We start from the raw sequence: 27,555 nt of genomic DNA, 5'->3' as shown, positions 1-27,555 counted from the left end.
ATCTGGCACCTTTTTCCCTGAAGAAAGGACAAAAATGACATTTTCGAATAGGTGGAAGGCTGAGATATGAATCAATGGGCACAACAGTGGTATAATGAAGGGGGGACATTGAGGAGCACAGCTTCAGGATCTTTTTTTTTCCAGAAGAGATTCTGGCAGAGTGCCAGGATAATTAGATGTTTTCTACAACCAAGTGGCATGTAATTTTTTTAAAATACAATAAAGAACCCTCCTTGCTCTGACAAGTGGATACAGTGATAATGAGGCATTCAAGTCTATTTGTGACTGATTAGCATAAAGCAAGGATGGGGACCTTGTGGCCCTTCAGGTGATGTTGGACTCCCACTCCCATCATCCACAGCCAGCATGCCTAATGGTAAGGGTTTATGGGAGTTGACATTTGATAATATCTGGAGTGCCACAGGTCCCAACCCCCATCCTGTAAATTCACCAAGGAAAATGCCACACCATGTTTGCCTACAGCAGGGGCAGGGAACATTTTTCAGCCTGAAGGTCACATTCCCTTCTGGGCAACCTTCGGAAGGTGATATGCCCAGAGGTAGGCATGGCTAGAAGCAACAAATTTTACCTGTAAAAAGCTATTGTCTACACAGAGTCACACACCTCTTTCTAGAGGCATGATCAGAGTTCAAAGACATCTACCAGCCAAGCAAAAGCATTCAGGGTACAAAGCAGGACTAGTGAAGGGTTTGTCTGAAGAGAGAGGAAGTGATCTGAGAGAGTTACAAGGACCAAATAGAGAGGCCTTGAGGGCCACATTTGGCCCCCAGGCCTGAGGTTCCACACCCTTGGCCTACACATCCTTATTTGGAATTCTCTTAGTGTCCTCTGGCAAATACTTGGAATGAGGAGAGGCTAGATACATCTTTCTTTTTCTTTGATGGGGCTCCTACTTCATGCTACAGTATAAAAGGTAAAACGTACCTGCAATATTGTTGGCATTTCTAATTAAAATGAAAGGTAGCCTTTCAGTTGGTGAAGATCTTTCATTAAAGCTAGTGGGTTGTGTCCAATAATAGCCATATTCCAATGAGCAGACTCATTGAAATTAAGGGGCATGTCTAACTTATGGTAATTAATTTCAGTGGGTCTACTCTGAGTAGGAGTTAGTTGAATACAACCCAATGTGTTTTACAGGTTGAACCTATGCAGTCAGAAGTAAGCACTCCTGAGTTCAATGGAGCTTACACCTAAGTCACCATGCACAGGAATGCAGTCATGCTGATCTTGATAAATTGGATTCTGTTGAACGTGTACTGTTCTTTTGGGGGGGGCATATTAATGGATCAACACAGCTGGCTTCATTTTTAGACTGTTCTTTGGGGTGTGGGTATGGGCTCTAATCTTGGTGAGCTCCTGTACTTTACACCACTGGAGCTTAATCTGCAGAAAGGTAATTTAAGGCTAAACATTAAGCGGGGGTCTTGTCCTTCTTACCAGGAGAAAAGTGCAAGATGTTATAAGAATGATTATCGCTGGAAGTTTTAGAATCTAAAAAAGTAATTCTACATATACGATCTGCCTCTGCTGAAGTAGGTATAATTAATCCTGCCTTTGTACAGGGGGAAAGTGTACAAATGAGGTTTCATCAGCCTATGGATAAATTTCCATAAATTGTCAGAATATTGAAGGAGTGATTTCATATTTCCTTGCCATTTGTGGAACTATGTTTTTGGATGAAGGATGGCAATCAAGATATACCACCTGATCGAGAGGGTTTGCAAAGAACAGCAATGACAGGATTATTTCATCAGCAGTTATACTTAATAGAAAGTCAAGCTATAGTTTAGCTGGAATAGAACAGAGAATCCTCTACTTTGAATCCATTTTATGTCACATATCATTAGAACTCAAAAGCCTAATTCAGACAATTATTGTGTGGAGACAGTCTCCTTGTAAATTTTGGGGGACTGAAAATCGGAATGCAAATAATTTGCATAAGATAAATAAATACTTAAAGTAACTTCTGAGGTTACTAAGGTGCCCCTCATTTTCACCACATGCTAGAAATTTGGGAATAAATTTGGTGAGAAATTGGGTATTGTCCACATTTTAATGGAAAACTACCTAATCTGCAGCTCTTTGAACCAACACGTGACTCAAAACACAGCTAGCCTTTGAAATTTGCACATCTCTGAATTTTGCTACATAACCAATGAGTACAAATTACATATTTTAAAGGCATAAAAGGGGATATATGCATGAAAGTAACATACAAACATGCATTATATTATGGAAAGCTGCTTGCAAAAATGTGTATAGTAATCAAAGCTGCATAGAAAAAAATTGAATATTATGAGAAATTCATACTAAAATGCTGACTAATTTTTATGAGGATTCCCCCCCCTAAAATTGCAAATTGCTGCAGAAATGTGGAGAACTGAATTTAAGATTGGAAAAATGAGAAAGTAAGAGACACTAATATGGACAGATTTGTCCATCCCTACCATATACTACCCTGAACACGCCTGATCTCGTCTGATCTTGGAAGCTAGGCACGGTCAGGCCTGGTTAGTACTTGGATGGGAGACCACCTGGGAATACTGGGTGTCGTAGGCTTAGAGGAAGGCAGTGGTAAACCACCTCTGAATACCTCTTACCATGAAAACCCTATGAATATATCCAAAAAAGATTCATACGGTCACCATAAGTCGTAATCAACTTGAAGGCATATAACAACCACCACCATATACTTACCGAGATTATATGGGTGTCCCATCCAGAGGAGTGTACATGTAGTTAATCCATTGATCTGATTTCACAAGCTGAGAGAACCCACATGCCTGGGCCTCTTTGTGTAGAGTGCACCCATCATTCATTACTTATTGCATGATGAGATGCAGCTGCCCACACTGCTCCTCCATCACACAAAGCCTGGGAGCACCAGAACATAAGTAAAGCCCATTCCCAAGATCTTAACGTATGGGAGATTCATGTGGTCAGCTGCTGAGAGTAGCCATAAAATCATCACCACCACTACCATCATCGTCACCATCTTCCTGTTGTAGTTGTTGGACCTAATGGTGTTCCTTTGATGGCAGAAGGCCCTTAGATCTAGTAGAGGCTTCTGTCAGTAAAACAGGGAGGGAGGCGATTTTTGTCAATTGCCTCTCCCCGCTGCAGCCCCTAGTCTCCCAAACTGCTCCAGAGGGTTGGTGGAAGTGGTGGCTGATGGCAGTGGGGCAGTGGAATCCACTCTGGGGTTTAGTCTGAACTTTCAAGGAGCTTCCAAGGTGCTAAACCTATTGTAGGAATAGGTTTCAGCACCTTGGACAACTGCCATGGAGCCACCAACTACCACTATCTGGGGGAATCCTTCATAGTAACATAACAACAATATTTATATAGCTCTTTTTCTAGGTCATACACTTTGTCTCTGTACTCCTTACAACACCCTTGCATGTTTTTGTTAAGTTTTGAGGGCTTGCAACAATAAAAAAAGGGCATTGGCGGGAGTGCAATGATCAAAGGGATGGGTTAGCGCACTGTGCTCCACAAGCACCAACCATCAGCTCATTTGCCCTAAGGCACAGCACTTTGTGCATGGCTTTGGTGGCACTGATGATCAGTTGCAAACCCTCTTTTGGAGTACCGGCAGGCCCCTTTTTCCTAAGCCACATTGTTATCTGCCCCATGCCTGATGGCATCAGGAGTAGGTGGGTGTGACTTGGCCAAAAAGGCTTTGTGGGTAAAATAGAAAGACTTGGCACACCAAATTAGGCCCACTGGCTGGAGGTTCCCCACAAATGGGTTAAGGATTTGATGAAAGAGGCAGGATGCTGTGCAGGAGAGAGAAGCAGCCACTGACATCTGAAATGGGCCAAAGCTGGGCTGATGGAGGTTTTGTCCAAAGTTGAGCACACAGCCCTTCTAGAGCCCATCCTTTGCTGCTCCAGGTAGTTTGCAAGGTGTTCTTTGAAGCACTTAGTGATGTTTCCCAGCTTCATTAGCTCTTTGCCATCTGCTGCCTTGATGACACTGGAAGAAAGACAGAGTGACTTAGCACAGTTCTTGACACCATCAAAGATTGACTTTTACCTTCCTTGACTCTGATGCTCTAATTCTACACTTTTATTTCTTACTGATGAATCTCTGCCTGCCTCACTTCATCAATTCCATTGCCCAATCAAAGATCCTGCCACATTCAGCTTGTTCACTTTCCCCGTATGCTGGTTCCTTGATTTCCGTAATCATATTCTCTCCATGATGCTGAATGCCTCATTCATAATCCATAGCTGTTTCATATACTCACTTTTTTCCCTCCAGTCATCAGGCACCTTATTTTCAGGCATCAATTTCATAAGCATCCATTTAGTATCTGTCACAGATCCATTTCAGGGTGGTTTTTTTTTTAAAAAAAATGGACATGTTTTGCACTGATTTTTTTTTAAAAAGATAAAGCCAGACAAGGGTGGAGGGTAAAAGAAACTATCCCAAAATGCATTTCTATCTATCTATCTATCTATCTATCTATCTATCTATCTATCTATCTATCTATCTATCTATCTATCTATCTATCTATCTATCTATCTATCTATCTATCTATCTATCTATCTGGCTGGCTGGCTGGGTGGCTGGCTGGCTGGCTATCTACAGCTGTGCAACTAATCCAGCCAAATCCCAAATTGGTTCAATTTAGAATAATAGAATAGAGTTGGAAGGGGCCTATAGGGTCATCAAGTCCAACCCCTCTACTTGGATTTTTTCTGGATTGGGCCAGGGCATACCTTGTTCACCCCAGGTCAGATCAGGTCCACCCAGACTGATCTGCAACTGTCACAAGGGAGGAGCAGTTGGGCAGTGGGGCGGGGAGAGGGGGAGAAAGGAAGACTATACAGGCAGAGAGTCTTTCCCCCCCCTTGCACCCCAATGCATGTTTACACAGGATATGAAGACATAATTAAATGTGCGGCTAGGTGACAAAAAGAGGCAGAAGAGAAGGAGACAATGTGGGAAGAGCAATGTCCTTCTCCCTTCCCTCCTCACTGCCTGACCTCATCTTTAATCAGTGGGGAAATGAGAAACTGAGAGAGACCAAAAAGAGAAAAGTGGGGTCTGCAACAAAAACAAAAGTGTTCCCTCTCCCCCGCCCCAAGTGCTTTTGTACTTCTGCAAACCTTAGGGTTCTCCCCAGTCTGCTGATAACTTCCCTCTTGTGTGGGGAGCCACATTCACACCAGACATTTATTCCCCTATTATTCCTCTATAAACAGCCCTGGCTTCCCCCAAAGAATCGCAGCTATAGTTCCCCAAGTTCTCTGGGAAGATGGATTGATTGTTAAACCACTCTGGGAGCTGTAGGTCTCTGAGGGGAATAGGGGTCTCCTTACAATGTTCAGCACCCTTCACAAACCACACTTCCCAAGATTCTTTGGGGAAAGCCATGACTCTTTAAAGCAGAACAATAGTGGAATAAATGTATGATGTGAATGTGACCTGGGTGGTGCCATTTTGGCTGCGTAAGCAGTGGCACTCACAGGCTGACCATTGGAAACAGATGGGATGATTTATTTGTATCCTGCCCTTTCTCCCAGTAGGAGCCCAGGGGGGCAAACAAAAGCACTAAAACACTTTAAAACATCACCAGAACATCAAAAAAATGATGTGGTTTCTTCTGAATGATTCCATGTGTATATTGCAATTTATTGGGGGAGACAGGAATTAAGATCAACTGTCTGTAGCTGTGTACACACTAACCCATTCATAGCACAAAAATGTATTTTTTCTCAATCCTGAATCATTCATGTTCGTTCTCAACATGCTGCTTTCAGTCTAGATTGATTCTGATCCTGCCATCCACAAAGGTGGGTGCGGTTATTTGATATGCATTTGACAACCCTCCCCTCGATTAGGTTATCCATCCCTTTTCCTCCCTGCACATGTCCCAGATGAATGAAGAAGGAAGTGGTGATTGCCATCGTGGTATGCGCCCACCCATGTCACTGAGCAGTTGTGGATCCTCTCCCCATTGGTAAGATCACCTCAATCTGTTTTCAATGGACATACTGCAGGGTAATGCAGAATCAATCTGCAATGGGCTTGTTTTTCTCTCTAAATGAAACCAGTTTCTCAATAAATGCTTTTCAGAGGCCAAAAACAAATAAATAAAATGCAATAGATCTAAAATGCGTGTGTGCAGCCTGTGTCTTCTTGGTACCATCTCTGCTGGCTCAGCCTCTATAGTTGTTATTGTTGCTTTTATCCCATATGAGCCTCCCCATGCCCAGTTTTGAAACTTCAGCTCTATCACTGTGAAGTCTCCTCTTTGCAAATGAGCAAAAAGGTTCACTTCTTTAATCTCCCCTCATCATTAACTGCACCCTTCCAAAGCAATTATATTTCCTTTTTTTCTTCTTAAGTGCAGATGCAAACTAGGATAAAGACTTGAAAGAGTCCCCTTCCCCATCACCATTTTTATTCTTCGTAAATTCTCATTAATAATTTATTCTCGCTTTTCTCTCCCTCCCACACCTCATCCCATTCACCCTATGACTCAGGAAAAAACCCTAAACCTTTACAAAGTCATCTCTCATGTAAGTTTGAAAACTTTTCAAATTCTGACTTTTGCCTTCATTTTCCACATCACAGCAGGCTGGGTTTTCCTGGTACACATGGCCCAAAGGCCACAATCAATCCATTTGTAACTGGGGTAGACCCTATTAAAATGACTGGAGCATGTGAAAGAAAAGAGGCTGCTACTATGCAAGTTCCATTCATTTCAATGGGACTTGCACAGAAAATAGACATACCCACATTCCTGGAATGTGGATTGTGCAGCCATGCGCCATTCCCCCCCCCCAAACAAAACCAAATATTGTTCATGAGGTGCAAAGGAGATGGCTTTAATGGGAGTTTAGACAAATTAATGGAAGATAAGGCTATTAGTGACTACTATTAACCACAATGACTACATAATAATGTTGGCAGTAGTGTAGTGGCAAATTCAGAAGTGAAGGGTCTCTTCATGATAGTCACAGCCACACACACACACTTTTTTCTTCCCCCCCCCCGCTGCTGGATTGAGAATGAGATCTTTGTTATTACCTTCTACCACAACAACAGACATCCCTAGGAGCCCAATAAGCATGAAAGCATAGAATGTTACCTACTAAAAAGAGTCTTCTCAGTGGTTGACTCACTTACTTTTGCTCTGATTGGCTCCAATCAGCAGGAAAGGACAAGGAAGCATGTTAGAAGGCTCTTCTCAGTGGCTATCAAACACCCCTTTCATGCTGATTGGCTCATAGGATGCTGGAGACATAGGGGCCCTGCTGGGACCCTGCTCCCAAAAAAGTAAAGGGTCTAACCCCCCCCCGAGACCCTGGACGACTACAAGCCTGAGTGTTGGAGGTAATATTGAATACCAGTTGCTAGGAAATGCACGTGAGGAAAGTGCTCTTGCACTTAATTTCTGCTTGTGAGCTCTCTGTAGGCATCTGGTGGGAACAGGAGGCTAGACTAGATGGGCCTTTGGCCTGACCCAGCAAGGCTCATCTTTTGCTCTTATGTTTGGGGGGAGGGGTTGTTTAATAAGAAACGTTTGCTTTTCAAATTGTGGATGACCTTGTTGTGTGTCTAATTTTTTATTCCTGAGCTGTGTTTTTGAATTTCATTTATTCTAATTCTGCTGCCACTGCTTCCTCTTTCTCCTCTCTCACAACTCCTAAACATGAAATATGATTGAAACAGTTGACATGTCTATGAGAGACCTTAGCAGGGATTCTTGAGAATTACTTTTGGAAACAAGAACAAGCTTTTCTTGAAATGTTCTTGCTCATATAAACCTAGGAGATAGGAAGTTACGTTAGAGTGAGTCAGACCATTGGTCCGTCTGGCCAGTGGCTCGAATGTCAGCGGGGCAGTGAATCCACTCCTAGTATTAGATTTTTGCTCACCTCCCAGTAAGGCCTGCTAGATTGCTACACTGCCATTCTCTCTATTCTCTTGAATACTGCTAACGAAGGGAAAGAAAATGCAATAGCCCCTGGTCTGCACCTCTTGCTGCAGCAAAAATGATTCCAGTGGTCAGTAGAGTAGCGAATGGAATGGGGAAAGGATATTGGTGGGGGGTGCAGTTTTAAATGGATCAAGAGAACCTCTGGATTGCAGCATGACAACCCTAATATCAGCAGCAGACAGTTCACGTCCGCGGGCATCCCTTCTGGGAATTCTGTGCAACCTGCTGAAAACTGTTATCACAATAGAAATCCCCAGGTCTTCAATTATGATGAATGGCAAAACTCACATTAACCAGTAGTATGAGTTTTATATCCAACAGCAGTGTTTCTTTTGGGAAGTAATTCATTACCCTAATAAGTTTTATACAGATAAATTACTTTGCAAAGAGATGGTTGCATTAATCTTCTTTTTTGAGAAGATGAACTCTGGAGAAGTTTCCCGCAACCTCTCAAGCACAGATTATTTTTCTGACAATTTCTCTACCAGCCTGTCATTCCTGTCTTAAGCATGACTGATGATTTCATATATTCCCTGTTATCCAGAACAGCCACAGGAAATTTCAATATAACTCACATGCAGGCCACAAATGTCTATTTCACCAAAAACAACTATTCAAGAGTAGTCTGTCCTTCCACTAGAAAAAAAAGTAATCCATAATACATTCCTGATTGTTTGTTTTTTTGCATTTTGTATTTGTAATAACAAAGTCCAGATATTTAGATGGCTAACACTTCCCCCCCCACATCCTTGTTTGTAGTATTGTATCTTCAGTGTCAGCGCCGGCCCTGCTTTTAGACAAAGTGAGATGGCTGCCTCAAACAGCACATGCAGAGAGGTGGGGAGTGGCACCAAGATGTTGGAGAGGAGAGTGTGTTTGCTAGACCTGTGCCAGCCTGCTGCCCTCAGGGGCAGTGAAGGATGCTGTCCCATCACAAGGGTTAACTTAAGAGTCTGAATGTGTGTGTTTGGAAGAGCTCTCTGTTTTACTGCAGCTGTTGCCATCTACTCACAACTTTGCCATGTCTTCTTCTGTCTAGGTATGTAAAGGGGAGGAGCTGCAAAATGCGACACTAAGTGCCCACTTAGCATCGCACTTGGAGTTGTCTTGGAGTCATCCCTTGCCAAGAAAAATCATCGCAGCAGATGCTGGAGAGAACCGGACAAACCGACAAGTTGTTGTTACTGACAGCCTGCTCCTCTTTAGGGTGAAAATTTGATACTTGAATAGTTTGTGCGATGATGGAAGTGTCATTGCCAACTAAGTTGGAAAAAGTGGTTTCTATACCCCTAGGGCGAGAGCCTGGTGGGAATAGTTTCTGCCCCCTTGCATGAGAGACAAGGGGAAATGTTTGGCATGAATATTTTATTTAGAGAGTGTGTATGTGCATTATTTGCTTGTATGTATGTAGATTTGAGTGGTTGTCATGGTATGGATATGTGTGCTGTTTTAGGATGTGTGGTTGAATTATATGAATGTTTATAGAGTATGATTTGAGGTGTGCTAAAACAGTAAGCTTGATTGTGTTAGTTTAGAATGTTGATATGTTTGAACACAAGTGTGTTGAACTTGTAAGGGTGTGTTTGAGTAAACTAAATGATACTTTTTTTCAAGTGTAGTTAGATGAAATTCTGTTATAAAGGGGACTGGCTGTTTGAATTGTTTTGCTTTTTATTACACTGTGATTAAAAAATAAGCTGATTTATTTTGTTTAATCTACTACGTTAAAAATAAGCTTTTTTTTTTACTTGTTTTATTATTATTATTTTTCTGGGAGCCTAGGGAATATTTTGTTTAGTCTACCATGTTTGTTATGATCTTTCCCCTTGTATTTCTTGTACTTAATTTTATATGTAATGTTTATGCTATATCTTCACACTAAAAGAGGATGTTTTGTTCAGTCAATTGTATTTTATCAATTATGGTTCTTTCGTATCTGCTGTTTTAAGATGTTTTGACTTACGTTGTACACTTCTTAGCATTTTATTTAAATATAAGCAGTATATAAATGGTCTAAATAAATAAATAAGAGTGAACTGCCAGTCTGGTCAGGTTCAGTACATAGAATGGGACGGAGTGCCACCTTGTCCTTTGCCTCAGGCAGCAAAGCGCCTTGGACCAACCCTGCTTGATATTTGCTTCTATATGGTCAGATTGAGGTTAGTCCCACAGAAAATATTGAAACCAATTCCTTAAGCACAGGGTCATTACACACACAGATGGCTGCTGGATATGTAAACAGCTGCACACTATCAAACCCGCCTATTATGGAACTGTCTGCTAATAATACTGAATGCACTTGCTCTGAAGCAACCTCTTTTACCGCACTAACCATGCAGAGTCAGTGATTTTGGAATTTCAACCTTAGCATTTTGATCATAACTGTATCAACAAGGAACATTAAAAACTGCCAATATGGGATGAGTGTGGTACATTGCATTAGTGGTGCATATGGTGGGGGGGAGCCTCAGTGCTGCCTTCCCAGCATCCATCACTGTACCCATCACTGCTGCTTTTCTGGACACGGCTGGGAAGGAGCAGGGTGGTAGTGAGGCCATACTGGTGTACCAGCAGGAATGCTAAACTGGCAGCGGTGGTCCCACCAGACACCCATGTGGCCCTGACCAGCCCCAACCAAGTAGGCAGCAGCAATGTAGCTGTTGTGCAAATTTCAAAGGATGGCTATGTTTCAATCCTCATATTGTTTTGGAAAGTACAGATTTAATAGATTCAGCTATAAATCGATCAAGTTCAAGTTCAGGCCAAGTTCAAAGTTCTCGTTTTGGTGTACAAAGCCCTATACAGCTCGGGACCAGGATACCTGAAAGACCGGCTTACCCCTTATATACCCAGCCGATCACTGCGCTCTGCAGGTGAGGGCCTCCTGCAGATACCATCTTATCTGGAGGTCCGTTCTGCACAACAGAGGAAACGGACCTTTAGCGTGGCAGCACCTCCCCTGTGGAATTCCCTCCCCTTGAATATTAGGCAGGCGCCATCTCTGCTATCTTTTCGGCGCCTTTTGAAGACTTTCCTCTTTCAACAAGCCTTTTAAGTTGAGACCTATCCCACTCTGCGTCTGTGTTGGAATTGATTTTTAAAACTTTTTTTAAAAAAACCCCCAATGTTTTTAACCTTTTTTACAAAAAATCTTGAAAGCTTTTTTAAAAAATGTTTTTAAAGATGTTTTGTTTTAATGTATTTTAAAGTATGTTCTTCTGATGTTTAAAGTGTTTTGTTTGCCGTCCTGGCCTTCTGCTGGAAGGGCGGGATCTAAATAAAATAAATAAATAAATGCAAACTGAGTAGAATTCCTTCCCCAACCATAATTCTGAATGTGTAAAAGTGGCAAGAATGAAGGGCAGAGACGAGAAATAAGAAAGAAACAGAAATATAGCATAGCAGGATGGCGGCATAAATGTATGAAAGAGGAGCCACAGGTGTTCATAGCCATATTCAACAGTGTCCAGGATACTTTATTGTTTTGGACCAATCAGGACTATAAAAATGCATAGCAGTGCTCTTTTTCTTTTTCTTTATAATGACTGCAGGCAGCTAACTAACTTAGAAACATGACTTTCATTTTTCAAATGTAACTAAGCAGCCAGGTAATTTTTCATTGGTAGCTCACCAGATGCAGGCTGTAGCCCTAAATATGATCAACAAACAAGCTTCAGACGCATTTTTGTTGAGCACTAGCAGTTGGCATTTAGAGAATATGCCTGTAATGTTGAAACATATCCACCATATGTACCAATTTGCCTAATCAAATGCCTACTTTCTTACTTGCATATGAGGCCTAATGATTTGGCTGAAAACTATAGCTCTAGGAAGTGAGATTAATATCACACTTTAAAATATAGAGTTCTGCAGAACCTAAGTGTACATATGTGTGTCTTCCAGTTGGTAGAAAAATATGTACTTTAAGATTTGTATTCCTGTGTGATTTCTCTTCATCACTTTCTCAGTGGGGCCTGATGTCACAATTGAATTTGATTTTAGCCGACAGTCTTTTTTAGAACTCCTCCTCAAAAAACAATACACCATTGTTCAGAACAACACCACTCACTGCAGTCTTAAATATCCCTGCAACCATGTGCCATCTCAGAATTTGCCGATCATTTGTTCTTCCCAGTCTTATGCTCTGAGCAGGGGAAGAGCTGTAGCTCATTGGTAGAGTACATGCTTTGCAGGCAGAAGGTCCCAGGTTCAGTCTCTAGCTTCTCCAGACAGACCTGTAAAGGACTCCTGTTTGAAATCCTGGTGAGCCACTGCCAGTTGGTGTTGGCGATATTAAACTAGATGGACCAAAGGTCTGACTTGGTATATAGCAGCTTCCTTTGTTTCCAGCCTAGTGCATGATTGGCAATGTGTTGTTTGTGCATTGGCTTTGCATTGGTGCATGACCTATTTGGGAAACTTCACCAGAGGGCCAGAAACATGAGGCCTTGTCCATTCCTTTTTTATTTTTTTGCCTTCTACTACAAGATAGGTGTAGCTGTGTCATCCCCCCCTCCCCAACTGTGGCTTGTTTTCAGCAAAGTAACATTGGAAAGATAAACTTGGAAAGATCTATGAATCATTTCCAAAACTCTTAAAATACAAACATTTACCAGTTTATCAGCACAAACTGATTTTCCCCCACAAGATTACCAAGGCTGAAATTACCGCCCAAGTGCTGTCCATCTGTTTCCCAACATGCAATCTAAAAATACAAACGACAAGCTGTTTTTAGTATTATTTCCGCATCTGAGCTCTTTTGGACTTGGCAGGTCTCCCTTTTTTTCAGTCACGTTTCTGTCTTCTGCACAGAATCAGATGAGTCTGAAATTGCCATAAGACTCTTACGCCAATCTGTGTTTCAATTTCAGAATAAATAAATAGCAACTAAAAATCCGAAACATTTGACAGAAAAAATAGCAGTGTCTTTTGGGTTTATGGGGTCAAATGGGTCAAGGTAAGTGTGTGATTGTTTGAAATAGGTCAAAGGGAACGTGTGATTGATTGATTGTTTGATTGATTGAGAGGAATGTCATTAAAAAGCAGTGGCAGTTCCAGAAAAAGGTATGTGGCAGCAGTGGCAGCTGTTTGCTCCATGTCAGTGGGGCAGCGGAATCCACTCCAGATTTTAGTCTGAACTTTCAAGGAGCTGTCCAAGTAAACAAGCTGAAAATAAATCCAGACAAGACAGAGGTGTTGATATTGAGTAGAAATGCTAACAAGGATTGGGGTTGTTAGTCTACTCTGGATGGGGTTGCACTCCCTATGAAGGAGCAAGTCTGCAGTCTGGGAGTCCTGGATCCAGCCTTCTACTAGAAGATCAGGTAGCGAAAGTAGCCAGGGGGGCTTTAACTCAGCTTTGCCTGTTGTACCAGCTGCAGCTCTATCTTGGCTAGTCAGATCTAACCGCCCTCACCCATGCCCTAATCACCTCACATTTGGATTACTGTAATGCGCTTTATGTGGGGCTGCCTTGGAAGACTACTCAGAAGCTTCAGTTGGTTCAAAATGCAGCTGCCAGGATGTTAACTAGAAAGAGCCACTTTGCGCATATTACACCTGTGCAAAAAGACCTACATTGGCTCCCAATTTGCTTCTGAGTACAATTCAAGGTGCTGGTTTTGACCTTTAAAGCCCTAAATGGTTTGGAACCAAGTATCTGTCCACCCACCTTCCTCTCATTAGTCTGCCTATCACAGGAGAGCCAGGAAAGAGGGCCTATTGCGAGTGCCTGCAATATCTGAAGCCAGATTGGCAAATACTCGCAACTGAGCCTTCTCTGTTGTGGCCCCTATACTATGGAATGCCCTACCTTGTGAGATAAGATCAGCCCTCTCTCTTCCCATTTTTAGATGACTGCTGAAGACCCATCTTTTTATGCAAGCATTTGGTGAAATTTTTACTTTATACCATTATACTGATGTTTTTAAGGATTGTATGGATCTGTTTATGTATGGTTTTTTGTATGTTTTTGTATTTCTAAATTTCTGGATGGTTTTATGTATGCTGTGTATTTTTAAATCTATGTAATCCACCTCAGGACCCACAGCTCCTTGAAAATCCGTACTAAAACTTGGAGCAGATTCCGCTGCCCAACTGACATCGACCCAGCAGCCACCACTGCATGGAGAAGGGGCACAGTGGATGTGAAGGGTAAGCTTTGTCCCACATGTTAGATTTATTTATTTAAAGAAGGAATAATGGAAATTAGATGATGAAGCTGACGGGAATTCCAAGGGTTTCTCATTCATAGTATGCAACTGAGTTGGGGAGGTGCGCGCATGCATGTGTGTTTTAAAGTACCCTGCTGTCTTTCACCTTCCTAATTGATAACAGTTTCTTGATAATATGCTGGAGAGTAGACAACACGGCTGTCAAATGCAGTTCCTATACTTCACAAAAATTCAATCTCAGTCATTTCGGATGCAGGAAAACTGAAACAGAAACTGCCAGATCATTCTGAAACGGGGGCCATGTTGGAGGAGTGCGGCTCATAAGGCTCTGGAATGTGGCAATATGCAATTAATCCTTCCAGGTAACACGGCTGTCTCAGAATAATCAGGCAAAAACAATACAGACAAGGGATGTTCAGCATGTACTCCAAGCTATGAGCCTGCCGTCCCACTCTGGGAACTGGGGCAGAGAGGTGTAATAAAGGAGCCAACTATGAGAGGAAGCACTAATAAATCAGGGACAAACTTTCATAACCTGGAATTCTCTCAGGACTTTCCCTTGGTAATAAACACTTGTCTTGGGGAAATAAGCCACACCGTGCGCTCTCTTGCAGCCGAGTCTTGCTTATTCGAAAGGAAAGGGTGTATTACTACAGTCATTTCTGCTTTCCCCATCCCTCTGATCACCTGAAGCCCATGGGGCCTGTGTGCTAGGAAGATATTCATTCAAGTCACATGCAGCAGGAACAACAAGGCCACGTGATCACATATGGCCATAACAACATCATCTCTCTTGGGAAGGGGGGCGGAGAAATTGGTGGTGTGCCTAAAGGTGATCTAGCAGTCTCCCTCCATCAGTAGAGTTTTTATTGCTCCTTGTACACTCATCACAGAAAATATAGAATTCCATAAATAATGGGGTTTCTCCAGGTGTGTGCACATCTGTTGCTTTTCCCCCCCTCCTGCAGATCTTTGAAAGCTTTGCAGAAATGGGGATTGGATAGGATGTTGCTTGCATGGATAACCAGCTTTTGGTACTAGGATACACATTTGCATGCAAGTGCTTTACCTGGGAGATTCAGGACAGACAACAGAAAGTACTTCTTCACACAGTGCATTGTTAAACTATGGAATTCACTGCCACAAGATATGGGGATGGCCACCAGGTTAGATGTCTTTAATGGGGATTAGACAAATCAACAGAGGGGAAGGTTATCAATAATTACTAGTTCTGATGGCCGTGTACTGTCTCATACAGGTGAACCTCAACAGGTGAGTGCAATTGTGCTCAAATCCTGCTTGTGAGTTTCCCATAGGCATCTTGATGGTCACTATGGAAAAGAAGATACTGGACTAAATAGGCTTTTGGTCTGATGCAACAGAGCTCCTCTTATGTTGTTATTTCTTATTTATTCATTTATTATGTTTATATCCTACTTTTCCTCCAAGGAGCTGAAGATGGTATACACGGTTCTCCCCTTCCTCATGTTATGCTCACAACAAACCTGTGAGGTAGGTTAGGCTGCAAATTGGTGATAGGCCCAATGTCACCCAATGAACTTCGTGGCTGAGTGAGGATTCGAATCCTGGTCTCCCAGGTCCAAGTCCGACACTGTAACCACTATACCAGACTGGCTCTCTGTTCATTGTGGTAACTAAAGTGGAAGGGGGAGCCATTGCTAAGTGACAGAGCATGTGTTTTGCATGCAGAAGGTCCCAATTTCTTTTCTGGGCAACTTCAGTTAAAAGTTCAGGCAACAGGTGATAAGAAATACCTCTGCCTGAGATGCTGGAGATGTGCTGCCAGTCAGAACAGACAATATTGGGTGATATGAGCCAATAGCCTGACTCATTCTATGGCATTTTTGTAAGTTTAGCTAAAGGAAATTTATTTATTTATTAATTTATTATTTGACATATATCCCGCCCTTCCTCCCAGCAGGAGCCCAGGATGGCAAACAAAAGCTCTAAAAATGCATCAAAACATCCTAAAAACAGACGTTAAAATACATTACAAAAAAAACATGACATTTTTTAAAAAATCTATAAAAACATCTTTTAAAAAGGGTCAAAAACATACTGTTGTTGTTTTTTAAAAAAGCATATTAAAAGCAATTCCAACACAAATGCAGACTGGGATAAGGTCTCTACTTAAAAGGCTTGTTGAAAGAGGAAGATTTTCAGTAGGTAAAAAGATAGCAGAGATGGCACCTGTCTAATATTTAAGGGGAGGCGCCTAATGGCCTGCTTCCTATGTTGTGCAGAATGGATCACCTGATAAGATGGTATCTGCCATTGGCCATGCTTGCTGGGGCTGATGGCAGTTGTAGTTCAGCAACATCTGTAAAGACAAAGGCAGTAGCATAGTGACAAATTCAGAAGTGCAGGATCCCTTCATGATAGTCACACCACACCCCCTCACAGCCCCCTTTCCCCTTTCCATCCTCTCCCTGTCATCTCACAAGTCCACACTCCACTACAAAAGATGTTTGTAGGATCCAATGAAAAGGGAGGCTGGGTGTTAGCTACTGAAAAGAGTCTTCTCAGTGGCTGACTCGCCTTCTTTCACTTTGATTTGCTACAATCAGCATGAAAGGACAAACACTTTTTTCAGTGGCTAACATACTCCCTTTTCATGCTGATTGGCTCACACATAGGGACCTGGCTGGGACCCTGCTCCCAAAAAAGTTCCGGGTCTATGACCTCCCACGACCCCGGATGACTACACCCCTGGACAAAGGTCCCACACACATGCTTCAGGTACATTATTTCTGACGTGGATGTTAGTAAAGGAGCCTTCTCCAACCTGAGTTATCAATCAGCCACAAGTCATTCATGCTGCAGTAGTACAGTCTTTCTGAATCTGATGCCCTCCAGATGCTTTGGACTACAAATCCCATCAGCCCCAGCCAGCACAGCTATGATTGCCTGGGGCTGAATTTCAGAGTTGTTGTCCAAATCAGCTGGAGGCACCAGGTTGAGAGAGGCTGTTTTATAGCATGAATGACTTGTAGCCGAGTGATAAACTTACTTCAGGTTGGTGATGATGGACTGAATGACGACCATGCTGGAATATGTGCAGATATACAACCTGAAACTTTTGCCATCATTACTTCTTGAGGCCCAAATATGGCTGATTTTCTCTCATCTCAAATCATTACATTATGCTTTACCATTACGGGGTATGCTTTTATTAACCTGAAATTTTGCCCTGAATTTTTTTGCTCGGAAGGTTTAATGAAAATGCCAGCCGTCCCTGGCTTTGCCAATTTTTGTTTTTTAACATAAAGGATTCAGCTGTATCAGACATTGTGAAAAATGTGCTGTTTTCCAAATGTGTTTTCTCCCTGTTTTTATGAAACCCTAAATCTATGTGCAAGAGGTGCAATTTATTAAATGTCATGGATGGGTCATCTGACCAGTAGTTTGAGCAAGAAATTCATATCCCATGATTCTGAAGGCTGAAAGGTTAATACATAACAGATGCTGCTTTGGGGGAAACCATTACAGGCAATGCCTTTCAATCAATGAGATGCTATTATGAACAATAGAGCCAATTTCTTTTAATCAATGAACCTTTATTACTACATTTACTAAAAGAGAAACTGTATGCAGTTCATATAAAACAGGCTGCAGTCTTCTGCCAGTGCTCCCCCTTGGCAAAACTCAGTCTCTTTCACATGCTCTGAGATTTCTTTTGTGGCCTCCATTTTAACTCAGCAGGTAATGCTACAGGAATTAGGAAATGAAACCCCATTTTAATTATAAATGCATATTTCAGATTTGAGAAATGAGAGAATCATTGATTTGGCAGAGCCCCTTTCAACTGATCCATTGTTCTGCTCTAAAGGATAAATGTTGTACCTCACAATTGTCTAGCTAGAGCCTTGGTGTCCGACACAGTCACTCCTTGCCGCATGAGGCGAAATGGCAACTGACCTGTGGCAAATTGGTGCTTTACTTCTACCACTTATTTTTTAAACTATATTTTTAAATAAAATTGCTTTATACATGTACCACCCACCCTCTTCCCTTAACAATCACATATTCTTCTTTGTGTTCTATACACTTTTCTGACTTTGAAAAGTACAGAATTGTTATTGAATTCATGAAAGATCCATTTCATTTTGACATACAACTCTCAACTGTCTCAATAGCTTGTGAGGCTTCTTTGGAAAGGTGTCTTTTTGAGACACATATGATTTTACTTGAAAGTTCTCAACATTTGAAAGATGATTCAATTATTACAATGTGGACTCATATTTTAAATCAAAGCGGGTTTGCAGTTTTAAATACAGTTATTCCAAAACACTTCAATTTTTGGTTCAGTGTGGCTCTGTGAATCAACTTTTTCTTGTGAGATAAATGATGAAATCAAAACACAGTTGCAGAGATTGGACAAAAATTTGGAGGCAGAGTTCCAATGTATTCTAACTGATCTTATGTCTGATTTCCCTGCACTAATTAGTGCAAAGGTCAGATTTCTCACTAATTTTATCAATAAATAATTCAAAACATTGTGTATTTGTCTACCCTCAAAACACAGTTTATTTATTTTTTTGCATGGCTAAAATGTGAAAACATTTGCCACAATTTTGACAATATATATATATAAAAAAAGTTGGACGCCGCTGAGCTTCTTTTTTTTTTAACAACCCTGCTGTTCATATTCTGCTGTAAAAATCCAAATGGGAAAATTTGAGAAGAATATTGTAGAGCAGGGGTTCCCAAACTGTGATCTGTGGACCGTGAGTGGTCTGTGAGCTTCATTCAGATGGTCTCTGGTGTGTCTGTGAAGAACACTTACAATTTAAATTCCATGGAATTCTGTGGAATTCTAAAAATCATTTATTTGTATGCCACCTTTGTATATTTAAACGATGCTCAAGATGGTTTACAACACTACTAAGTCACATGCCCATTTGGGGCAACAACCTGCATCCATTGCTTGCCACAGACACCACGTTGCCAAATTGTTCTGTCCCAGGCAGTGATTTCATCTGGGGGATGGAATTCTAGCTCAAGTGAGGGACAGAGCCCAAGGACGCCAGGACGCACATCACTAGCACCAATTCCACAGCCATAAAGCAAAGTCAGGTCAAGCAAAGTTCAAGCTCCAAAAGGCAAGGTCAGACAAAGCAGAAGGCAAATCCAGAAAAATGTCAGCATCCAAAAGGCAAATGAGCAAGGTAGATTGCAGAAGGGCTAGCTCCAAGTCACACCTACGTCAGGCAAGGCAGGACTGAAAGCTGCTCCAACAACCAGCAAAGTAGGACTGCAGCTTCCTTTGAGCAGCTAACCACACCCTTGATGAGCCGAGCCTCTAGACCAGCCTTTCCCAACCAGTGTGCCTCCAGATATTGTTGGACCACAACTCCCATCAGCCTCAGCCTGCATTGCCAATGGCTGAGGCTGATGGGAGTTGTGGTCCAACAACATCTGGAGGCACACTGGTTGGGAAAGGCTGCTCTAGACTTAAAGCCCAGTCTGTTTTAGGACTCCAGTGGGATGGAGGAGGCTGAAATCCTCAAGAGTCTGTAGATGGTAATGCAATCTCTTCAGGTTGGAGAGGCTCTGGCATCCCAGGCTCCTCTTGAGCTGAAACCCCTTAGGAGACAGGGACACCCCAGCTGGTTCAGAGTGCGCATTCTACTCCCAGTCACTCTCAGGAAATATGTTTAAATACCTCCCCCCAACTATTCCTGTAGTTTAAATATGCAGTGCACTAACCCTACAAAATACTCGCCTTTCCCTCTCAGAATTCATAAGGGAAACTTTCAGTTAGGTTCCCCCCCCCCATTACCCACGGAGAAAGAAAAAGTCAGCAGAAAGTGTCCGCTGTCCTCTCACCACCAACATTGCTGGATGGGGATGGGACGGAAGTGAGGTCAGGGCTATGCAGACCCACTGGCAAAAGCAATCCAGCACCCTGACTTTGCTGCAACCCCGAGTAGGGCTCCTGGATTCCAGAACAGGGTTTCTGTATTTCTTATAAGATGTAGCTCTATCCCTAAGAAGATAAATATTGGATCCTTTCTAGAGTATGATAACACCACCTATAAATGAAACTTTTTAAAAAGAGATGGCTACAATGGTTGGTATTCATAGAATCACGGAATAGTAGATTTGGAAGGGCTCATCAAGTGCAACCCTCTGCTTGTCGGAAGGCAGAGCTGGGGTCCCAATCCCGGGGAGCTGGATCCCGGAGAGTTGGGAGAAGAGTATTCGGATGGATGGCAGAGGGAAGGGGGAGGAACTTCCCCCCTTTGGAGCGAAGACGAAACAGAGGAACTGCCAGTGATAAGGTCGCTTAGCAACGGGGAGCCTGAGCCCTCCCTGGACATTCTCATGCCTCCCCCTCTTTCAGGCTCAGAGCAAGAGGGGGAAGAGTGAGGGCTGCTCACAGCCAAAAAGCGGGGAGGCAGTTTACCATCAGCCCCTCCCCTATCCCCCATCCTGGAATCGGAAACTTCAAAAGAGGAGGGGGTGATGCTTCCCCCCTCACCACGCACACGCAGACAGCTGAAAAGACAGGAGAGAAGGGGGGGAAGGCGGGCAGTACCTGAGGGGGAGTTAAGGAGGAGCGAAAGATTGCGCGCCCGTTTGGCCCCTTCTTAAAGAACAGGCGGGAAGAAGTCCCTTGCTCTGTCAACTTTCTCCCAATGCCGCAGGACCTGTATCCCTGTATTGCTTCATGAGAAAACGCAGTCTTTGTTTGGACATTATCCTAATAAAACACGAATTAACTACAGCCGTTGGTCTGGTTCCTGAGTCACATCCTGGGCCTGACAGCTTGACAGAGCCACCTAAATCACCCTCAACGCTCTCTTCACTTGACTGGGACAAGATGTCAAAGGGAGCAGCGGGGGGGACGAACCCCACTTCTGAAACGGAAGAAGTGGAACTCCTGAGGACTAAGGTAGCTGATTTGCAGACGGATGTTCAAGCCCTGCTAGCAGCAGTCAAGGCGCTGAAGACGGATAATCAAACCTTGAAGGCCACGATAGACCAGATGCGAACAGCCCCTCCAGCTGCCGTAGTAAAGGTTCCCATTGGATTGCCCCCAAAATACGCGGGACAAAGTGATCAGTTGGCAACCTTCGTGGCTCAATGTGAGTTATATCTGGATGTCAGGCACACGGAATTTCCAGACGATGGGGCTAAAGTAGCTTTCGTGATTAGCCTCCTGGAGGGAGAAGCTGCAAAATGGGTGACTCCGTATCTCGTGAGAAAGGATACTGTCTTAGGAAGGTACAGAGGATTTATACAGGAGATGACCGAGATGTTTCAAGACCCGCAAAGGGCTGAAACAGTAGCGCGGCAACTAGGCGCTCTGAAGCAAGCTAAAGGGACTGTTTCCGAGTACACTAACGCTTTTATTTTTATTTTAAAATTCTGTCCCAGGACCACCTCTGCAGCATAGTGTTATGGTTTTTCATAGTCTGCAACCATAACAAGGCCCGATGATCCGTAGTCACTGTGAATCTTCGTCCCCACACATATGGGCGCAACTTGGAAATTCTGTCCCAGGAAACTGGTTACAATGACGCCGCCCTGATGTTTATGTACCAGAGTGGATTAAATGCTGAAATCCTGGATGAGTTGGCCAGGACCTCCCCCCCCCTGCTGACCTACCAGGGCTCATCCGGCTATGCCTACAGATAGATCACCGGATGGAAGGAAGGCGCCTGGAAAGGAAGCAGGTGGTCCCGAGATACTCAGCCTCGGCATCCCACAACAAGACCCTTCCCACTGCAGGGATGGCAGGTAATGCAACTGAGGGACAGGGAGGGGCTAGGCCAAGACTGTCGGAAGAAGAAAAGGAAAGACGACGCCGGGAACGTTTATGCTTTTATTGTTCAAAGCCGGGCCATGTGGCCAGAGACTGTGGACTGAAAGGGGTGAAAGCCGAGCCGTCGGGAAACTAGAACACCCAGTCCACGTGCAGGCCGGTGGACTGCGGGCAGCATTGTATAAAGGCCCCCCAACGATCCAACCTCCCTCAAAGGGGGTGTTGGTCTTGCCTATTCGGATTACAACTTCCAGAGGAGTGGTGTTTAATTCCACTGCCTTAATTGACAGTGGAGCCTCCACAAATTTTATTGATGCAAAGTTAGTCAAGCGTCATGGAATTTCCCGGTGGAAACTGGACGCTCCCCTAGCTGTGGATATCGATGGGAGACCCCTGAAGTCAGGAGGGGTGATACAAGCCACGGAGGAAGTGAAACTTCAAATCCCTAGGCACGAAGAGTTCATTTCGCTATACGTGTCAGATCTCTCGAACTTTGAGGTGATTCTGGGAATGCCCTGGCTAGCAAAGCATGAAACCAAAATAAGTTGGAAGGAGGCGGTGGTGTGGTTCACCTCACAGTATTGCCAGGAGAACTGTCAACCTGAAGGAATCAAGAAAACCTTAGCGGGGGCAGTGCAAGAGATCGAGCAAGTGACCCTGCCGCCAAAGTATGAAGAATTCAAAGATGTGTTTGATGAAAAAGAGGCAGAGACTTTACCCCCCCCACCGCCCTTACGACTGTGCGATTGATCTAGTGCCAGGAGCCAGCATCCCATCAGGGAGAATCTACTCTCTCACAGAGAATGAGAGGGAGGCCCTGAAGGAATTCCTGGATAAAAACCTGAGGCGAGGATTCATACGCCCCTCACAATCCCCTGCTGGAGCGCCACTATTGTTTGTGAAAAAGAAGGGGGGGGACTCAGACCCTGTAACGACTATCGCGCATTGAACCAGATCACCATCCCCAACAGCTACCCGCTGCCCCTGATCTCAGAGTTGCTGGACCGACTGCGCTCTGCAAAAATCTTCACGAAGTTGGATTTGAGAGGAGCGTACAATCTGATCAGAATGAAGGAGGGAGATGAATGGAAAACAGGATTCTTGACCGCTTACGGACAGTATGAATACCTGGTCATGCCGTTCAGGCTTTGTGGAAGTCCAGGAATTTTTCAAAAATTCATGAACGACGTGTTTAGAGACTTGTTGGACACGTATGTAATCTGTTACTTAGATGATATCCTGGTGTTCTCAAAGAACCAGGAAGACCACGACCAGCATGTGAAGACGGTGTTGAAGAGACTGAGAGAAAATCACCTGTATGCTAAATTAGAGAAATGTGGATTTGACCTCAAGTCTCTAGACTTCCTTGGATATTGAATCTCAGCGGAAGGCGTGGAGATGGACCCAGGGAAAGTAAGCTGTATATTGGACTGGGGCCAACCTGTCACCAAAAAGGATGTACAACGGTTTTTGGGGTTTGCCAATTATTACAGAAAGTTCATTCCAGGGTTTTCCAAATTAACAGCTCCTCTGACTGACTGTTTAAGGGGGAAGAAGAAGTTTCAATGGACAGAGAACGCCACCGAGGCCTTTGAGGAGCTGAAGAGAAGGTTTGCTACTGAGCCCATTCTGCGCTTTGCTGATCCGAGCCGCCCTTTCGTAGTGGAAGCAGATGCTTCAGATTTTGCCATCGGGGGGGTCCTGCTACAATTAGACCAAGAAGGGAAGGAGCTGCACCCCTGTGCGTACTTCTCTCGGAAGTTAAAGCCTGCAGAGAAGAACTACACAGTTTGGGAGAAGGAGCTGCTGGCCATCAAGGACTCTTTTGAAAACTGGAGACAATACCTAGAGGGGACCTCTCATCGAATTGAAGTGCGCTCCGACCACAAGAATCTTGAAAGCCTCCAAACAGCCAGAAAGCTGAACCAGAGACAGATAAGATGGTCCCAGTTCTTCACTAGGTTTAACTTCCAGATTACTTACCATGCCCAAGCCAAAAACCAGAGAGCGGATGCCTTATCCAGACAGCCACAATACAAAGAAAGTGAATCCGAGGACCAGCCTCAGTACGTAATCCCGCCAGAGAAATTAACGTTGGGAGTATGCCAGCCTTCATGGGAAGAGGAACTCAAAAAGGCACAACAAGAAGATGCAGACATGCTAAAATATCAGCAAGAGACGGGACAAGGTCAAGACTCAGAAGTAACCTTTCACTGGAGAAATGGACTGTTATGGTTCAAAACCGCCAGATATGTGCCAGAAGGGGAATTAAGGCTCAGAATCCTACGCCAGTGTCATGATTCCATCACAGCAGGACACTTTGGGATTTACAAGACCATTCAGAACGTGGCCAAGGACTTCTGGTGGCCTAAAATGTGTCGGGATATTGAGAGTTATGTAAAGTCCTGCTCTGTCTGTCTGCGGACAAAAACACAAACAGGGACACCAGCAGGACTGTTACAACCGTTGCCTGTCCCACACGAACCCTGGAAGGACCTCTCCATGGATTTTATAACTGATCTACCCAAGTCCCAAGGAATGACAGCCATCTTAGTAGTGGTGGATATACTTACCAAAATGGCACACTTTCTTCCTTGTGCAGGGGCCTTAGAGGCTAAAGAAACGGCCAAGTTATTCATAAAAGAAGTCTACTGGCTGCATGGATTGCCAAACAGCATAGTCTCAGACCGAGGAACTCAGTTCACAGCCAAATTTTGGAGAGCAATGTGGAAACAGTTGCAGACGGAATTAAAACTCTCCTCCGCCCATCACCCCTAGACAGATGAGCAGACGGAACGCTTGAACGCCGTTTTGGAAAGATATTTACGAAGTTATGTGTCCTATCAACAGACTGACTGGGTATCATATTTGCATTTTGCAGAGTTCGCCTACAACAATTCTCTGCACTCCAGCACTCAACAAACCCCGTTCTTCGCTAATTATGGATTCCATCCTAAAGTCTTTCCAAGCAGCTCAGAAGGAATGCTGGTACCGGCAGCTGAGAACTTCCTTAAGGAATTGCAAGCGGCGCAACAGACACTGAAACAGCAGTTAAACGAAGCCAAAACGGAGTACAAGCGAGTTGCTGACCTGCACAGGAAGGAGGGCCCCCCCCTTCAACCGGGAGACCAGGTATGGCTGTCCACCCGCTTCCTCCAGATGCCGGGCAAATGTAGAAAATTACAAGACAAGAGGGTGGGTCCTTTCGAAATAGAAACTCAAATCAATCCCGTGGCATACCGACTGAAGCTGCCTGACACGTTTAAAATACATCCTGTGTTCCATCGATCCCTCTTAACGAAAGCCGCCCCTCCCAGTGAGTTACGGCCGGAGGAACCTCCCGGAGCTCCACTCCTGGTAAATGAGCAGCTTGAGTTTCAAGTTGAGGAGATCTTAGATTCCAGGATCAGACGCCACAAGCTGCAGTACTTGATTCACTGGAAAGGCTATGGGGTGGCTGACAGATCATGGGAAGATGCAACTGATGTGCATGCTCCAGAATTGGTAAAACTTTTCCATCAACGTTTTCCCCACCGTCCCAAGCCATACAAGGGGAGGGGGGCACAGCCTGGGTGGGGGGATGGTGTCGGAAGGCAGAGCTGGGGTCCCAATCCTGGGGAGCTGGATCCCGGAGAGTTGGGAGAAGAGTATTCGGATGGATGGCAGAGGGAAGGGGGAGGAACTTCCCCCCTTTGGAGCGAAGACGAAACAGAGGAACTGCCAGTGATAAGGTCGCTTAGCAACGGGGAGCCTGAGCCCTCCCTGGACATTCTCACGCCTCCCCCTCTTTCAGGCTCAGAGCAAGAGGGGGAAGAGGGAGGGCTGCTCACAGCCGAAAAGCGGGGAGGCAGTTTACCATCAGCCCCTCCCCTATCCCCCATCCTGGAATCGGAAACTTCAGAAGAGGAGGGGGTGATGCTTCCCCCCTCACCGTGCACACGCAGACAGCTGAAAAGACAGGAGAGAAGGGGGGGAAGGCGGGCAGTACCTGAGGGGCAGTTAAGGAGGAGCGAAAGATTGCGCGCCCGTTTGGCCCCTTCTTAAAGAACAGGCGGGAAGAAGTCCCTTGCTCTGTCAACTTTCTCCCAATGCCGCAGGACCTGTATCCCTGTATTGCTTCATGAGAAAACGCAGTCTTTGTTTGGACATTACCCTAATAAAACACGAATTAACTACAGCCGTTGGTCTGGTTCCTGAGTCACATCCTGGGCCTGACACTGCTCAATGCAGGTATCCATCTTGAACCAGACCCAACAGGTGGCTGTCCAGCTGCTCTTTAATGCCTCCAGTGTTAGAGAGCCCACCACCACCCTAGGTCATTGGTTCCATTGCCGTACCGCTCTAACAGTTAGGAAGTTTTTCTTGATGCTTAGCCAAAATCTGGCTTCTTATAAATTGAGCATATTATTCCATGTCTTGAATTCTGTGACAATCGAGAAGAGATCATGGCCCTCCTCTGTGTGGCAACCTTTCAAGTGCTTGAAGAGTGCTATCATTTCTCCCTTATTCAATGCTAGTCTTACTCAGGGTAGATCCATTGAAATTAATAGGCATGACTAACTTAGGCTCATTCATTTCAGTGTGTCTGCTCTGAGTAGGGCTTAATTGAATACAACAACCCAATGTTTTTACTGAATTCAGAGGCTCTGTGCTTTTTGTCACTGCTAGGGGGTATGGGATAGCCATCCGACACATGAGAGAATAAAAAAGGGGGAGAAGTAATTATATTTGGATTAGTTGACAGGTGAGAAGGAAAGCAGAACTGCAGTTTTCTTGTTTGGTAAGTGGGAGTGGGGGTGATAACAAGGCACAACCCAACCTCCAGATTTGGCCTGGAAGAGAAATGCAAGCATCTCAGTTATTTGCAGCTAGAGGACATTACCAAGTGCAGGAAGATGCAGATTGCTTTTATCACTATCTTTGCTATTCAGCAGTACTACAAGATTAATCAGATTATGCATGGGCCTTTTTGTTTGTCTATGGGAAACTTTCTCCCCCCCAAAGGAAGCCCAGCAAACAATTTCATTTCGCAGTCAGTAATAAATCCTCCATGTCTTCCTCTGCCCCCAAATGCTTAATCTTTATTTGCAACTGTAGGGACTGTCTATAACACCTGTAGATCTTTTCAAAGGAAGAAATGCTTCCAGGTTTCCTGTCAGTAATGCCTGTTTATCTGGGGAAACAAATCTGGTGCAGGTTTCTTTGTAAAATAAAGTTATTGTGTTAAATAAGTTTGCTTTTCCCATTTCTCTTACCCAGCTTTTGCAAAATAGAGAGTTCTGGGGCTCACTTGGGTCCAGACAAAGATGGGAGGCTCCCTATTTACTTCCATGCCTTTGTTCCAGTGATTACCCCCTCCCCACACCCAAGATGCTAATTGCATTTTCCCACTCTGAAATCCTGATCACATGGTGCTGTTTACAGTCATAAAACGTTCACATGGCTTACCATGACTTGTTTTAACATCATGCACACTTTGGCCCTTGTTCTCCACTTCGTACAAGTTGGGCAAGGGAAACAGGTGTAGCTCAAAAGGAGCACACGGATTTCACGCAGACCATCCTTCCCCAGCCTGGTACCCTCCAGTCGGACTACAGCTTTTATCAGTCCCA

At 44.0% G+C, this 27,555-nt stretch overlaps 1 protein-coding gene and 1 pseudogene across 1 annotated transcript in view; both read left to right on the top strand.

The window, feature by feature from the left end:
• The first annotated feature begins 2,462 nt into the window (after positions 1 to 2,462).
• On the top strand, positions 2,463 to 2,580 carry LOC133365679 (5S ribosomal RNA; annotated as a pseudogene).
• A 16,454-nt stretch (positions 2,581 to 19,034) lies between these two features.
• Positions 19,035 to 27,555, top strand: part of PFKP (phosphofructokinase, platelet) — a 395,018-nt gene continuing 386,497 nt past the window's right edge. The window contains exon 1 of the mRNA XM_061587942.1: positions 19,035 to 19,040. The gene's annotated coding sequence lies outside the window, so the exon portion shown is untranslated. The remainder of the gene's footprint in view (positions 19,041 to 27,555) is intronic.

The sequence above is a fragment of the Rhineura floridana genome, chromosome 10 (assembly GCF_030035675.1).
Source record: "Rhineura floridana isolate rRhiFlo1 chromosome 10, rRhiFlo1.hap2, whole genome shotgun sequence".
In the NCBI taxonomy this organism is placed as follows: domain Eukaryota; kingdom Metazoa; phylum Chordata; class Lepidosauria; order Squamata; family Rhineuridae; genus Rhineura; species Rhineura floridana.
The sequence above is the reverse complement of the archived record's forward strand: the minus strand, read 5'-3'. Positions and strand labels throughout refer to the sequence as shown.